This window comes from Plectropomus leopardus, chromosome 12, assembly GCF_026936395.1.
Source record: "Plectropomus leopardus strain MGB_pleo_1.0 chromosome 12, ASM2693639v1, whole genome shotgun sequence".
Lineage (NCBI taxonomy): Eukaryota > Metazoa > Chordata > Actinopteri > Perciformes > Serranidae > Plectropomus > Plectropomus leopardus.
Genome location: NC_142187.1, coordinates 3205017 through 3220039, shown reverse-complemented (window position 1 = coordinate 3220039; position 15023 = coordinate 3205017). Strand labels below are relative to the sequence as shown.

Here is a 15023-nt window from a genome sequence, read left to right as displayed (position 1 = left end):
AGAGTTGTATATGTAATTTCTGTTGGTTAATATGAGAGGAGTCTTTTTTCTTTTTTTTAAAAGGGAGTGCATACGTTAAAGTATTTCTCACTGAGTCCATGGTTGTGCAGGAGCGGGGCGGATCCCTACAAATAGGAACTCTCTCCGCTCCCCCAGTACAGTTTGGTCTCTCGGGATCCTGTTGCGGTGCTCAGAGGAGACCCCCGCCCTGTTGCTCCTTCCCGCCGGCCTCACCCGGAGAATCAGGCCGCCGCTGCTTTGACCTTTTCCCTGTGGGTCTCCGGCTCCTTCGTCCGAATGGGCACAGAGGCAATTCTTCTTTGCGGCTGTGTCCTAGGCTTGCCGCCTGCAGCTTCGGCTGTTTTGACAGTCGCTGCAGCCATTCGGAGCACAGCCACAGGGGGGATCTGCTTGGGCTTGCTTACCAGCAAGTTCCTGGAGGTCCATATGGCGTCTTTGATGGCGGCAAGGGTGAGCCATTGTTTGGCACTGACATGCCCCCAGAGTGCATTACGGCTCTGACTGGGAGGATCTTATGAGCCACCATCCATGACAGGTCCCGGAGTCTGTTTGGGAGAGCGGAATGGTTCACGTTTCTCCAAACTTTTGAGGGCTTGCCAAATGCAAGCCAGCTCACTGGACTCGCTGGTTCCCGCTCCTGCACAGCTGAAATGAGAGAACGGTGGTCAGTTAAAATTTGCAACTCCTCTCGCTCGAGGCTAAAATGCTTTAAAAAGGATCGGATAAAAGTGTAAGCAGGGGGCAGGTTAAAAGACACGGGTACTTTAAGATCACTGGGTAAAATCCTTAATCTCCTGAGGTAGGTCCCCATCCAGAACTGTGCCATTGCTGCTGTCTTGGGGTTTCTGGATGGGGCCGTGGCAGCTGTGACATGTAATGCTGTGTATCTGCTTCCTAAAAACAAGTTAAGATCAGGTACTCCTTTTCCTCCTTTCTCCTTTGTTTTCTTCATGACAAGCCTTTGCAGTCTCTCCCACTTTGATCCCCACAGGAAATAAAAGATTGTTCTTTCCAGGTCCAGTATCACTCTTCTGGGTGGGATAAAAACAGAACCGATCAGTAAAAGCAAAGGTAAAATCACAGCTTTGATGATTAAAACCTTTCCTTCCATGGTCAGTCCTCTAAGTCCCCAGTACCCAGTCTCTGTCTGACTTTCCCTACCATGTCCGGCCAATTTGCATTCCCTCCCCCTTCCCCATCAAATCTGATCCCGAGTATTTTCTGGTGCGTCGCAGTAACAGTCAGAGGTAGTCCCGACGTCTCAGTAACTGTCCACGGCCCAAGAAGCTGGGCTTGGGTCTTACTTTTGTTAAGCTTTGACCCAGAGGCCCGCCCAAACCAGTCAGTCAAGTCGAGTGTCCTGTTTATGGATAAAAGGTCAGTGCATAAAATGTTTATGTCGTCCATATATAAAATACATTTCGTAACAAGTCCCCCACTCCCCGGGACTCCCCACCCCATTGATCCATTTGTCCCTTCTCAAGATCTGTGCCAGTGGCTCAATATAGATAACATAAAGGAGGGCAGATAATGGACAACCCTGACGGACACCGCAGTTTATGTTGACTGCTTTTGTCAGATGCCCATTAACAATGAATTTGCTGGTAATGCCCCGGTACAGCAATCCCACCCAGGCTATGAACCTCTCTGGAAAGCCCATTTTTTGCAGTACCTGGAAGAGGTACTGGTGCGAGACCCGTGATTTTTTGGGGGGTCACGGGCTGAAAAGTTTGAGTCTTGGTCTATCCAAGAGGTTCTGGTGCCATCACCACTGAACCAGGTGAAGCCCTCCTCTCTAGAATGCATGGTTTTACAACAGTACAAAAATGTAAAATTTCTGCATATGCCCTGTAATAAAACTGATCTTTGGCAATTTTAAAATCTTGCCCTGCTCTTTTCCTATTGTTCCTGCTCAGAATGCAATTAAAACTCCCCACACAACTAATGGTGGTCTACCTAGCATGTAGAACTGCAAGTCTTCTAAAATATCATATGTGTTATTTTTGTCATTAAAGCCATAAATATTTAAGACATTAAAATCCCTTCCCATAAAAGTCAAATGTGCTAAAAGTAGCCAACCATTTCTCACCACGGTGCTCCCCTTCACCAAGACAAGAGGGTTTTTGATTAAAATGGCCACTCCATCATTTTTGTTTTCATTCGACCCACTCCATAATGATGTTCTTGGCCGTAACTCTTACCATTCTTTGTAGAGGTTTTAAAATGGTAGGCTGCATTCCTGATTTAAAAACACACTTAACTTGTGCTGACAGTGTTAAAATGTCTTCAAAGACAGTCTAATTGTATGGAGCTCTTCATTCACTCTCATAGGTGAAGGAGCCGGCTGTTGCCTACTGGTCTATGGCAGCACTGCGCTTCCTGCTCTCCCTCACCGACTTTGGGAGAGCGGAATGGTTCACGTTGTGCCAAACTGTTGCAGACTCACCAAATGTGAGCCAGCACACTGGACTCACTGGTTCCTGCTCCTGCCAAGCTGAAATGAGAGAGTGGTGGTTAGTTAAAATTTGAAACTCCTCTTGCTCAAGGCTAAAATACATGGGTAAAAATGGGTTGATTGCAGAGCTCTTGTTAAAAAAGAGACCTCATTTTGTGAATTGGAGGGGAAGACTCTGGGCTGCTCCACAGATGAACCGTCTGAAGGATACCCAGCTCTTCCCCTCTTCTCTGAGATTACTAATGAATCAAAGGACAATTCTGATAGAGGCCTCTTGGCCTGCTGGGTATCGGTAAGGGTGGCCTCCTCACTGTCACCCTGTGGCAAATCATTTTCCTATTCTGTGTTAGCCCCACCCTGCATTACCCAACCTCCTCAGTGCTCTCCTCTATTGGGGCAATTGAAGGCCCCTGATCGTAGTTCTCCAGTCACAGGATTTAGCGGGAGATCTGCATTTTCCCGCCCAGCCTCTTCAAATAGCTCTCTGAATGTTTCCTCTTACCTGCCATCAAGTGCATTTTCTGTTTGCTTTGCTGCCTTCACTTTGTTGACAAAAGACTTAGAGAAGTCTCTGAAGAGGTGATTTGTATCCCCACAGAGATTGCACCTTCTGCCATTGGTGCATTCCTCAAAAGTATGACCAAATTCTCTGCATTTTCCGCAAATGATCTGCTTACAAGCTTCAGCCAGGTGCATATGCTCACCACACTTGCGGCAGAGCTTGGGCTGGCCCTGGTAGTGAATGTAGCCCCTGTTGGTACCCAGAACTATCATAGATGGCAGATGTTTCAGGCCCTGGAAACCTTGAGGGTCCTGCCATTGTTGAATGGGGACCCTCCAGGCACAGTTCCAAATGCCATCTTCATCTCTCACCTTGGTAGCCTGGCCTTTAACAGTGCAGTATCTACCCACCCACAAACAAATGTCATCCGCATTCACCGTCTCATTGAACATTCTGACAATTACCGTTTTAGAGGCATTGTCAGTCAGTTTCTCAACATCAAAAGCAGAAAACTGGGTCTTGGCATTTTCAAAATGTGTCCAGAAATCTCGTAGCAGAACAGCAGAGCGAAAGCTAACATCAAATCCTTTGTTAAATGGCAATGTCACAATGCAGTTTATGTCATCAGGCCAAAAGTTAAGCACTTTTTGGATTTGCTTACTGGAGAAGTCCAGTCTGGACATCCCCAGGAGCTTTCCATCAATTTCTTTAAATGTATATTGGACGCTGTGGTGCCTCCACATGCCGGCATGGTTGGCCGACATGGTGGAGGCATCACGATTACTTAAAAGTAACTAAACTATGCAAAACTGTTAAGACAAGTAAAAGCGTGCCTAAAAACCAATAAATAAATAAATAAATAAAACCTGCACTTACCTGTACTTGCCTTCCGCCCGATGACAGCTGGGATTGGCTCCAGTCCCCCCGCGACCCTTAGGAGGACAAGCGGTTACAGAAAATGACATGACTGACTGATGACTGTACTTACCTAAACCTTCTTTGGCCTGGTCAAGATGTTAATCTGAGAGAGCGTAGGTAAGGAACCCTCTAGGCCAGTGTAGTCTCCAGTGAAAATATAGACAACTGCAACACAGTTGTGATATTTGCACAAAGAAGCAAAAGTATACTTCCAAAGGTGATGAACCAATGCCACGACAGGCAAGAGTTTTTCACCGACAAGAGGTGATCGCAGTCGAGAAGGCCGAGAAGCAATGAGCCCTAAACACTTGCTGCCCAGTGCAACCTCCTGGCACAGGTCTCACTTGTTATGATGCCGTTGTCTTGATTGGGCATGAGAATAGCTACTGGTGCGTCACTGCCACCCGGGCGCTCCATAGTGAATCACTCCTGTCTCGGCTTGCTGTTCACAAATGCACAAGGCTCAACCAAACGGCAGAGTCTGTCAAAAATAGGTTCAACTCAGTAGTGTTCCTTTCCACGGAAGTCTTTAGTAAAAGGCGAAAGACTTGTGCGCTATGAAGAGAAACCAGAGCATGTACAGCCCTCCGCATCGGAGCTGCCAAAGACCCTAGTGGTCCCAGTTATTACGCTCACAGTAAGCCTCGCTTGTGCTGCCTTCCAAATCCCACTGCGATACCGGGTCGATGCATGGAGTGAATGGGGCAAGCCCCTCTGTCAGCTCCTACTGCCAAAAATCTGTTTAATATGTTGTCCCCTTATAGAGGAAATATCAGATATTAAACTGATAAAAACAGTTTTTTTTTCTTTTGAAAAGTTACTAACAACATCACAAAGACATTACAACACATTTTCCTCTTTTTAGACAGCGTTTTCCTTTAAAACTTGTTACAAACCTGGCTCACTGGTTTGCAACAAAGAGAGAGTCCACACAAAGTTTGCCAGGGAATAAGGAGATGTTTATTTAACTGAACATAATTAAAAGGAAAATAAGGTGCACATCCGTAGATCAGTGGGTGAGTTGGAATGAGGTGTGTGTGTGTGCGCAACAAACAAAGAACAAACCAAACTAACTAAACCATGTCGGCCATGTGGCGTCAGCTGCTCAACCACCAGAGAGAGAGAGCAGAGTGACTCCAGCAGCCCTTTTATTAGAGGTAGGCCCCGCCTATAGGTGTGGCCAGCCATTTAGACAGCCCAACTACTCTGGGGCTGCAGCAAAGGAAGAAGCTGAGGAGAGAGGCACAGATTAGTGAGGCCGTCACACCCCCTCCCATAAGAATGAGGGCCCAAGGGGTTCCTCACATCAGGATGTGATACAAAATACATATAGAATATTGACATACTATCACCACATTACCCAACACCCCGCCAGCTACACTCGTCACTGAACTGTGGTGCCTGAAAGTAAAAGGCACAGCATAAACACAAATGGACTATCATGGAAAGCACACTATGGAGATACCACGCGGGACAAAGCATCAGTGACGACATTTGCCGACCCCTTCAAATGACGAATGTCTAGGTTGAAAGGCTGGAGGAACAGGCACCATCTCATCACCCGCTGGTTTGGGTTCTGCAAGGAATGGAGGAAGGTCAGTGGATTGTGGTCAGTATACACAGTCAAAGGTCTACCTCCACCACCCATGTAAACCTCAAAATGCTGCAAAGCCCAAATGAGGGCCAGAGCCTCCTTCTCCACCACGGAATAATTTAGTTGATGAGAATTAAATTTCCTAGAAAAGAAGCTAACTGGGTGGTCCACACAATCTGGACCAGACTGTAGAAGTGTGGCCCCAGCACCCACATTGCTGACGTCTACTTGCAGCTGGAAGGGTTCGTTGAGCCAAGGAGCTGCCAAGACAGGAGCAGAAGTAATTAGACCTTTTACATTTTCAAATGCATGTTGACATTGAGGAGTCCACTCAAACTTCACCTTGGAACTTAACAGGTTGGTTAAAGGAGCCACTACTGTGGAGAAGTTCTTACAGAATCCCCTGTAGTACCCTACCATGCCTAAAAAACGCATTAGCTCCTTCTTGGTAGACGGCATCGGAAACCCATCAATGGCCAGAACCTTGGCTCTCACAGGACGGACCTGACCCTGTCCAACCACTTACCCCAAATACGTCACTGTACCTCTGGCAAATTCGCACTTGGCCAGATTTACGGTCAAATTTGCCCAGGCCAGCCGGTCAAACAAGGCACGGGTGCGGTCTAAATGCTCCTTCCATGTGTCACTGTAAATTACTACATCATCCAAATATACTGCACATCCTTCCAACCCCGCTACAACTTTATTCATCAAGCATTGAAACGTTGCTGGTGCATTACGCAGCCCAAATGGCATAACCATGTAGGAATAAAGACCTGAGGGAGTGATAAATGCAGCAATTTCTTGTGCTCTCTTAGACAATGGGACTTGCCAATAACCCTTTAAAAGATCAAATTTACTCACAAACCTTGCTGCGCCCACCTGGTCCACACAATCCTCCATACGAGGCAGTGGAAAGGAATCTGGCTTAGTGATATTATTAATTTTGCGAAAATCTGTACAGGGTCTGAAGGTTTGATCTGGCTTACCAACTAACACACAGGGAGAGGCCCAGCTAGAACTGGAGGGCTGTGCGCTAGCATGTACTTCACCTCTGACTCCAACTGCATGCGTTTCTCTTGCAAAACCCGGTAGAACCGCTGGCGAATTGGCTCAGCGTTACCCACTTCGATGTCATGCTCAATAAGATGAGTTTGTGTGGGCGTGTCTGAGAACAGTGAGGGGAAAGACAAAATAAGGCTAGACAACTCTTGCTGTTGCACCTCAGACAGATGTTCAAGCAACTTATCCAAGTTGCACAATGACTCTGAGTTCTTGAGCCGGCCTTGCATCACACAGTCATCTGGATCCATCTCCTCCCCATCTTCGTTCAAGGAAGAGGGCACCACACCTACTGAACTCACCAGCGCCACTGGCCTTATGTCCCCTGAGGCATCACCCCCACAGGAACGCGGAAAGTAAGGTTTAAGCAGATTAACATGACACAACTGAGTGGACTTCCGTCTATCAGGGGCGGAGATCAGATAATTTACATCTGAAACCTGACGCACCACTGAGTAAGGGCCCGAAAACCTCGCCTGAAAAGGAGAACCGACTACTGGGAGGTTAGCCAGGACCTGATCCCCTGGGCTAAAGACATGGACCTCAGCTCGGCGATCATACAAAGTCTTCATCCTCTCCTGAGCCTTTTCTAGATTTATTCTAGCTGTTTTACCTGCCTCATGCAACCGCCTCTTGAACCCATTAACATACTCAAGCAGATCTGATGGAGGTGGCGGCTTCTTCCAATCAGCATGCAACACAGCCAGAGGGCCGCGGACGGTGTGACCGAACACCAGATCATTTGGGCTGAAACCAGTACTCTCCTGAGTAACCTCACGAGCAGCCAGCATTAGCCACGGCAGACCTTCCTCCCAAAGCAGGATCCTCCTGCTGCTCCTGTATTAACTCAGTACGAGAACCAGACAAAGGAAAGGCAGGTAAAGGAAACTGAACATTTGCAGAAGCTCTTCCCTTTTTAACCTCTCACTTATTCTGGTTTGACAGTGTTTGAGCTCTAGTGACAGCACATGCTGGAAAAACTTGCTGTTGGTCATTACCCTCAACCTGATCCATGGAAGGAGAGCAAGTAACCACTTGGGAGGGGGATACCTCCTGAAACGGACCATCAGTTAGATCGTTCCCCAGAATCACTTGCACACCCCGGATTGGAAGTTCTGGCCAAACCGCGAGGGCCACTTCCTCTTTCACCTGGTCTGAGGAGAGAACGACAGTATGCAGGGGTGCAGGAAACACAGTCAAACCCATTCCTCTCACCAACACAAAGTCCCCAGTGGCAGTGTCTGATGAAAAGGGCAATACTGATGCCAAGATAAAAAAATCTAGAGCCCCAGAATCTCTCAAGATTTTAACAGGAATTTGCTTAGCATCTCCCACCAAGGACACAAACCCATCGCTGACATGTTTCCGGTAACCTGGATCGATTTCCTCAGTCAGGTCAGACCCATGGAAATCTCCAGAGGAGGCCACTGGGAGTTCCTCAGAAGGAGGCAGAGGCTCAGTCGAGACATGAGCTGCTACTGCTGACGGCTTGGTGTGCTGCTGAACTGCAGCAATAGCCTCAGCCTTCTCATACATGTTCTCTCTCTCTCAACCGAACTGGAACAGCCAAGGCAGCTGGTTTAACAGGATGGTGTTGAGACTTGTGCTTGGCTTTTAAGACTGGACATTCAGCTTTCCAATGACCTTTCCCCAAACAATAGTTGCAAGTTCGACCAAAATCAAACCTGCCACCATTTCCTGACTTGGAATGAGAGAGCTCATTTGAGCCTTTGTGATGGGAAATAGTAACACCACTAACCCTGCGGCCAATATCACCCCGACCTTTGTGAGTCAATGTATAGTCATCCGCCATAACAGCAGCCTCAGTCAACGTCTTGGCATTTTGCTCCCCCAAATAGGTAGCCATGCACTCAGGGAGAGTTTCCTTAAACTGCTCCAACAAAAGTAGTTCACACAACTGTTCAAAAGTTTGAACTTCAGAGGCTAACCGCCAACGGCCAAAAAGAGTGTACAATTCACGTGCAAACTCCACATAAGTCTCTTTCTCATGTTTTCTTGCGCCTCTGAATTTCTGCCGATAAGCCTCAGGTACTAATTCATATGCCTTTAATACTGCCACTTTTACCTTAAGATAGTTGTCACTGTCTGATATGGGTAAAGCAGCAAAAGCTTCCTGCGCTTTTCCCATCAATACACACTGAAACAGGAGGGTCTGCTCAGAGTCACTCCACTGTCTTTCTAGCCAACCTCTCAAAAAGCAAGAAAAATGTATCTGGGTCCTTCTCTGAAAACTTGGGCATCAATCGCAAAGAACCAGAAACATCGAACTTGAGACAAATATCGGCACCCTGTTCCTCCTTACCAAATGGGGGATCAAGAATCTTCCCCTCCTTAACCAACTCCAGCTTGTAACGCTCTAGATTTTGACGCTCCTTCTCCTGCTCTAGCTCAGCCTCACGCAGCCTCAGATTACATTTTTACCTCTCCATCTCAACAGCATACTCCTGTGCACGGATAGCTTTGTCCCTCTCCAGCTCTAATGAATGCTGCAAAGTTAACAACTCTTTTTGTTGCTCAAAAGTCAAAGGCACCCCAGCCCCAGCTACAGGCCTCACAAACCTCCCTGGCTGCGCAGGAAGACTGACTGGAGGAGAACCTGCACTCTGAGAGTCACCACCTTTAATTGCAGCTGACAAAACCCCCAGCTGAACCGAACCCTCTTTTATCACACACAACATGCGATCTTTACGCCACTGACTGAGGATTTCAATTTCAAAATGCTCTGCCACTGTCATCAGCTGGTCTTTAGTGCAGGCCTCTAACAGGGCCTCACTGGGACGCTGCAAAAAATCCTCTACAGACATTATTGAACAATTACTGAACCACACAGACCAACTAAATCAACACTTAAAGTTTCCCTGCCATGAACCTGAAGAAATCTAATAAGTTAACCTGCCACAACAAAAAATAAAATAACCTAGTGCGACAGCCACAATGTGGAACATCCTCTCCCCTATCTAACTGCCTGACCAGGAAACTAGCTGTCTATCTCAACCCTAATCTTCATGCAAAAGCGCTGGTGGGAGATTTAAACACAAAGCCCAATGACTCGGCCAGGCAACCATTAAAATGGTGACCTACCTAGACAGTCACGGAGGTGTACCCATAGCAAAACTGCTGTGGCCATACTAATGCACAAAAATAACAAACTAAAATAACAAACAACGAGTCCACACATGGACGTCGTTCTGATACCTAACGGGAAAGTAGTTCCACTAACTGGGCTGTCCTACTTGCACCAGATCAGAGCAAACCAAAACTAAAGAAAATCAAAACTCAGGCAGGTTAACAACTACTTACTGGTGTGACCAACTGAGAACCTGAACACCAATACACACTGACTCAAACCATGTGGAGGACTCCCTCAAAACCATGCTTATCTAGGCTACAGCTTTCCACAATACACAGAAACAATGTACTTACCAAAGCAAAGAATTTTCTGAGGCCTTACTGAAAACCCCTAACTGTAGAAGCCTTCGAAGCATAACATTACTTTAACAAGGATCCAAAGATCCCGGATGAGCCCCCATTTGTTACAAACCTGGCTCACTGGTTTGCAACAAAGAGAGAGTCCACACAAAGTTTGCCAGGGAATAAGGAGATGTTTATTTAACTGAACATAATTAAAAGGAAAATAAGGTGCATATCCGTAGATCAGTGGGTGAGGTGGAATGAGGTGTGTGTGTGTGCGCAACAAACAAAGAACAAACCAAACTAACTAAACCATGTCGGCCATGTGGCGTCAGCTGCTAAACCACCAGAGAGAGAGAGCACAGTGACTCCAGCAGCCCTTTTATAGAGGTAGGCCCCGTCTATAGGTGTGGCCAGCCATTTAGACGGCCCAACTACTATGGGGCTGCAGCAAAGGAAGAAGCTGAGGAGAGAGGCACAGATTAGTGAGGCTGTCACAAACTGCCAAGTGAATAAAATCTAAAGTATGCTATCAACCCTCTTCAGAGGCGACACAGATACACTCCTCACAATTTAAAATTGACATAAAAGATTTTAGGGTTGTATATGTCATTTGTGTTAGTTAACGTATGAAGTGTGGCAGCTGTGACATGCAATGCCGTGTATCTGCTTCCCAGAAACAAGTTAAGATCTGGCACTCCTTTTCCTCCTTTCTCTTTTGTCTTCTTCATGGGTTCTCCTTTGCTTTAGCGGGAGATTTGAATTTTCAAGCCCAGCTTCTTCAAATAGCTCTCTAACTGGTTCATGCTATACGCCATTTTGTCCATTTTCTGTTTGTTTCGTAGCTTTCAGTTTGTTGGCAAAAGACTTAGGACAGTCTCTGAAGAGGTGATTTGTATCCCCACAAAGATTGCACTTTCTTCCATTGGCACACTCTTCAAAAGCATGACCAGTTTCTCTACATTTTCTACAAATGATCTGCTTACACACTTTGGCCAAATGCCCATGTTCACCCATGTAGTGAATGTGACCTCTGTTACCCAGAACTATTACTTTTCAGCAGTGGCTCACATTAAAAATAAATAGAGATCAAGACTGGACGTGGAGGAAGGTCTGCGGGTTCCCGTCTCCAAAATAAAACCCAGACTTGACCTGCTTTGCTCAGAGGCGGGGCTTCCATGGTGGCACGGGGGGGCACCCACCCCCCCCTGCAGTCTGATTGGCCACCCCGTGTGCCCCCCCAACGGCCATTGACTCATCATAATGTCAGTCATTGCGTTGCGTAAAGTTACTGACGCTGCATGATAAGACGGAAGCAAAGCCGGAACCTTGTTTGATTAGACTATGTTAAAAACTCATGAAGGCTTTTATTTTGGAAAAAGAAGGAAGTGGCTCGTCGGCTCCGCGCATGAACTCCTGTTACTTCACCAGTCACGGACTTTTTTTCGACGTGATGCTAATGGTGCACCGAGCTAAGGTAAGAGTGTGGAGTCCAAGAGAGCCAAGGCCTTCGATATGGACGAGTTTATAAGGTTGTTCAGCAGCAAACACGGCAATCGCAAAATACAGGTATTTTGAAGTGTCAGCACCTTCAAATGAGTGATACATTGAGTGGTACTTACTCTGATTGTGATACAGAATACATAATTGTTTAAAATACACAGTGTAAAGAGCTGAGCACTAGTGATTTTGAATATTGATGTTGTTGTCCATTTCACTGTGAGAATTTGGGTGGCTGTGGGGAATTATTTTTCTAAAGAATAACTACTACATGGAGCAACCTGTTCTTTGCTGAGCACTAGTGATTTTGAATATTGTTATTATTGTCCATTTCACTGTGAAATTTGAGTGTCAGTGGGGAATTATTTTTCTTAAGAGTAACTACTACATGGAGCAACCTGTTCTTTGCAGAGCACTGGTGACTTTGAATATTGTTATTATTGTCCATTTCACTGTGAAATTTGAGTGGCTGTGGGGAATTATTTTTCTAAAGAGTAACATGGAGCAACCTGTTCTTTGCTGAGCACTAGTGATTTTGAATATTGTTGTTGTTGTCCATTTCACTGTGAGAATTTGAGTGGCTGTGGGGCATTATTTTTCTAAAGAGTAACATGGAGTAACATGGAGCAACCTGTTCTTTGCAGAGCACTAATGATTTTGAATATTGTTATTATTGTCCATTTCACTGTGAAATTTGAGTGGCTGTGGGGAATTATTTTTCTAAAGAATAACTACTACATGGAGCAACCTGTTCTTTGCTGAGCCTTTTTTCCTCTGCTTGAAAATTGCATATAATTAATAAAATGAGTACATCTGGAACCACAAGGTCTGTTTAAATAATTTTGGTGTCATAGGGACCACTTTGAGGATTTGTTGAGATGGGTAATTATTAGTATATGTGTTACTGGTGAATAGTAAATGAAGATGAAGTACACTTAGCAGATTCAATGTGGCCAAGAAAAGCAAGATGAAAACATAAGCAATGTAATATTGAAGTGGGCAGCCTTCATTTTTGTTACTTTTGGGCGGCCCCCCCAGATTTATTGTCGTCACCCCCTGTGCCCCCCACCAGAAAATTCTCCAAGCATCCTGCCCACCCATCTCATTAGGTAGGCTTAAGTTTGACATTAATAAATTTAATTACTGCATGGAATGTAATGCTGTATGGTTGTTAGGTTATATTTACATTCTAGTGCTGGCTGTGTGAACTAAACATTTTTAATAACTTGCGGGGCATTGTAAAGTTAAAAAATATTGAAATTTTTATTAAAACATGCTAAATCATTTACAAGGCCTCTTTTTTTTTAACCAAATGAAATATCTGATTGAAGCCTGTTTGATAGTGTTAAGCCTTTCACAAACATCAAAAACCTGTTAACTCTCACTTACAAAGGAGCCACGCTCGTCAAAAAGAAAAGAAAAAAGAAAGACTTAAATATTCCGAACCAATAAATTGTCTGCATTCAAGCAATATAATTAAAATTGACAATCACATAGGCATATTTAGATATATTCACAATAATAACCATTAACACAAAAGGTCATTTTCTGATGTAACACACTGCTGTTCTTGTGCCATTATGCCGTGTTGGTGTGTGTGCACGCGAACGTTTGATGCTTCAGTCACCTCCGGGTATAGTCAGGGTGGCGAGACTCTGCCGTGATTTTTTGGGGGGTCGCGGGCTGAAAAGTTTGAGTCTTGGTCTATGTAAGAGGCGCTGGTGCCATCACCACTGAACCCGGTGAAGCCCTCCTGCATGGTTTTACAACAGTACAAAAATGTAAAATTCCTGCATATGCCCTGTAATAAAACTGATCTTTGGCAATTTTAAAATCTTGCCCTGCTCTTTTCCTATTGTTCCTGCTCAGAATGCAATTAAAACTCCCCACACAACTAATGGTGGTCTACCTAGCATGTAGAACTGCAAGTCTTCTAAAAGATCATATGTGTTATTTTTGTCATTAAAGCCATAAATATTTAAGACATTAAAATCCTTTCCCATAAAAGTCAAATGTGCTAAAAGTAGCCAACCATTTCTCACCACAGTGCTCCCCTTCACCAAGACAAGAGGGTTTTTGATTAAAATGGCCACTCCATCATTTTTGTTTTCATTCAACCCACTCCATAATGATGTTCTTGGCCATAACTCTTACCATTCTTTGTAGAGGTTTTAAAATGGTAGGCTGCATTCCTGATTTAAAAACACATTTAACTTGTGCTGACAGTGTTAAAATGTCAACAAAGACAGTCTATCATCTTCTGCCATTGGTACATTCTTAAAAAGTATGAACAACTTCTCTACATTTTCTACAAATGATCTCCTTGCATGCTTCTACCAAGTGCCCATGCTCAATACACTTGCGGCAGAGCTTGACCTGGGCCTGGTAATGAATGTAGCCCCTGTTGTTACCCAGAACTATCACAGATGGCAGATGTTTCAGGCCCTGGAAACCTTGAGGGTCTTGCCATTGTTGAATGGGGACCCTCCAGGCGCAGTTCCAAATGCCATCTTCATCTCTCACCTTGGTAGCCTGACCTTTAACAGTGCAGTATCTACCCAGCCACAAACAAATGTCATCTGCATTCACTGTCTCATTGAACATTCTGACAATTAATGTTTCAGAAGCACTGTCAGTCAGTTTCTCAACAGCGAAGTGAAAACTGGGTCTTGGCATTTTCGAAGCATGTACAAAAGTCTCAGCAGAATATCTGAGTGAAAGCTTAGATCATATCCCTTCTTGAACGGTAAAGTCACAATACATTTTATGTCTGGCTGGAAAAATAGACTTTTTTGGATGAGCTTCCTGTATAAATCGAGTCTCAACATCCCCAGGAGCTTTCCGTCTATTTCTTTAAATGTAAATTGGATGCTGTGGTGCCTCAGCATGCCAGCATTGTTGGCTAACATCGTGGAGGTACCACACAGGACTGGAGTAAAAAGAGTCTAAAGCATCTCAAAAATACTTACTAGGAACTAAAATATATAAACACTCAAGTCAAGTAAATACTGCTAAAAACTGTTAAATAAATAATTAGAAGCGCACTTGAAATATTTTACAAAATGAAGCAAGAGTTTATCCTCGCAACAGGTAAAAAACCAATGCCACGACAGGCAAACATTTTTAACCAACAGGACTCTTAGCCCACAGACCGAGAAGCACTCGCCTCTTAGTCTTAGTCTTGTTATTTTTATTGCTTGTGTAAGTCACACAATGATTTCCAGCACCCTCTCTTACCTTCAGGTGCAGTTCCACATGGTAGGTAGGGCACCATTAGTTGTAGGAGGGGATTTTAATTGCATCCTCAACAGGGAGGATAGGAAAAGAGCAGGGGAAGATTTTAAAATAGACAAAACATCAGTTTTATTAAAGGGCATATGCAGGGATTTTAAACTGTTGGACTGTTTTAAAGCCATGCATCCTAGAGAGGAGGGCTGCACTTGGTTCAGTGGTGATGGCACCAGAGCCTCTCGCATAGACTACATTTTATCGAGGGACTGCCCGCCAACCGATGCTAGATTGACGCCTTTTTTCTTTTC

The 15023-nt window shown here is 44.9% G+C and overlaps 1 non-coding gene and 3 pseudogenes across 1 annotated transcript; all 4 read right to left on the bottom strand.

The window, feature by feature from the left end:
* Positions 1–87: 87 nt before the first annotated feature.
* On the bottom strand, positions 88–1723 carry LOC148187804 (uncharacterized; annotated as a pseudogene).
* A 2635-nt stretch (positions 1724–4358) lies between these two features.
* Positions 4359–4473, bottom strand: LOC121964118 (U5 spliceosomal RNA). The gene has a single exon (XR_006107321.2). It is a non-coding gene; the product is annotated as a U5 spliceosomal RNA (small nuclear RNA).
* A 68-nt stretch (positions 4474–4541) lies between these two features.
* On the bottom strand, positions 4542–4717 carry LOC121964117 (U2 spliceosomal RNA; annotated as a pseudogene).
* An 8406-nt stretch (positions 4718–13123) lies between these two features.
* Positions 13124–14088, bottom strand: LOC148187803 (uncharacterized; annotated as a pseudogene).
* Between the last annotated feature and the right edge of the window lie 935 nt (positions 14089–15023).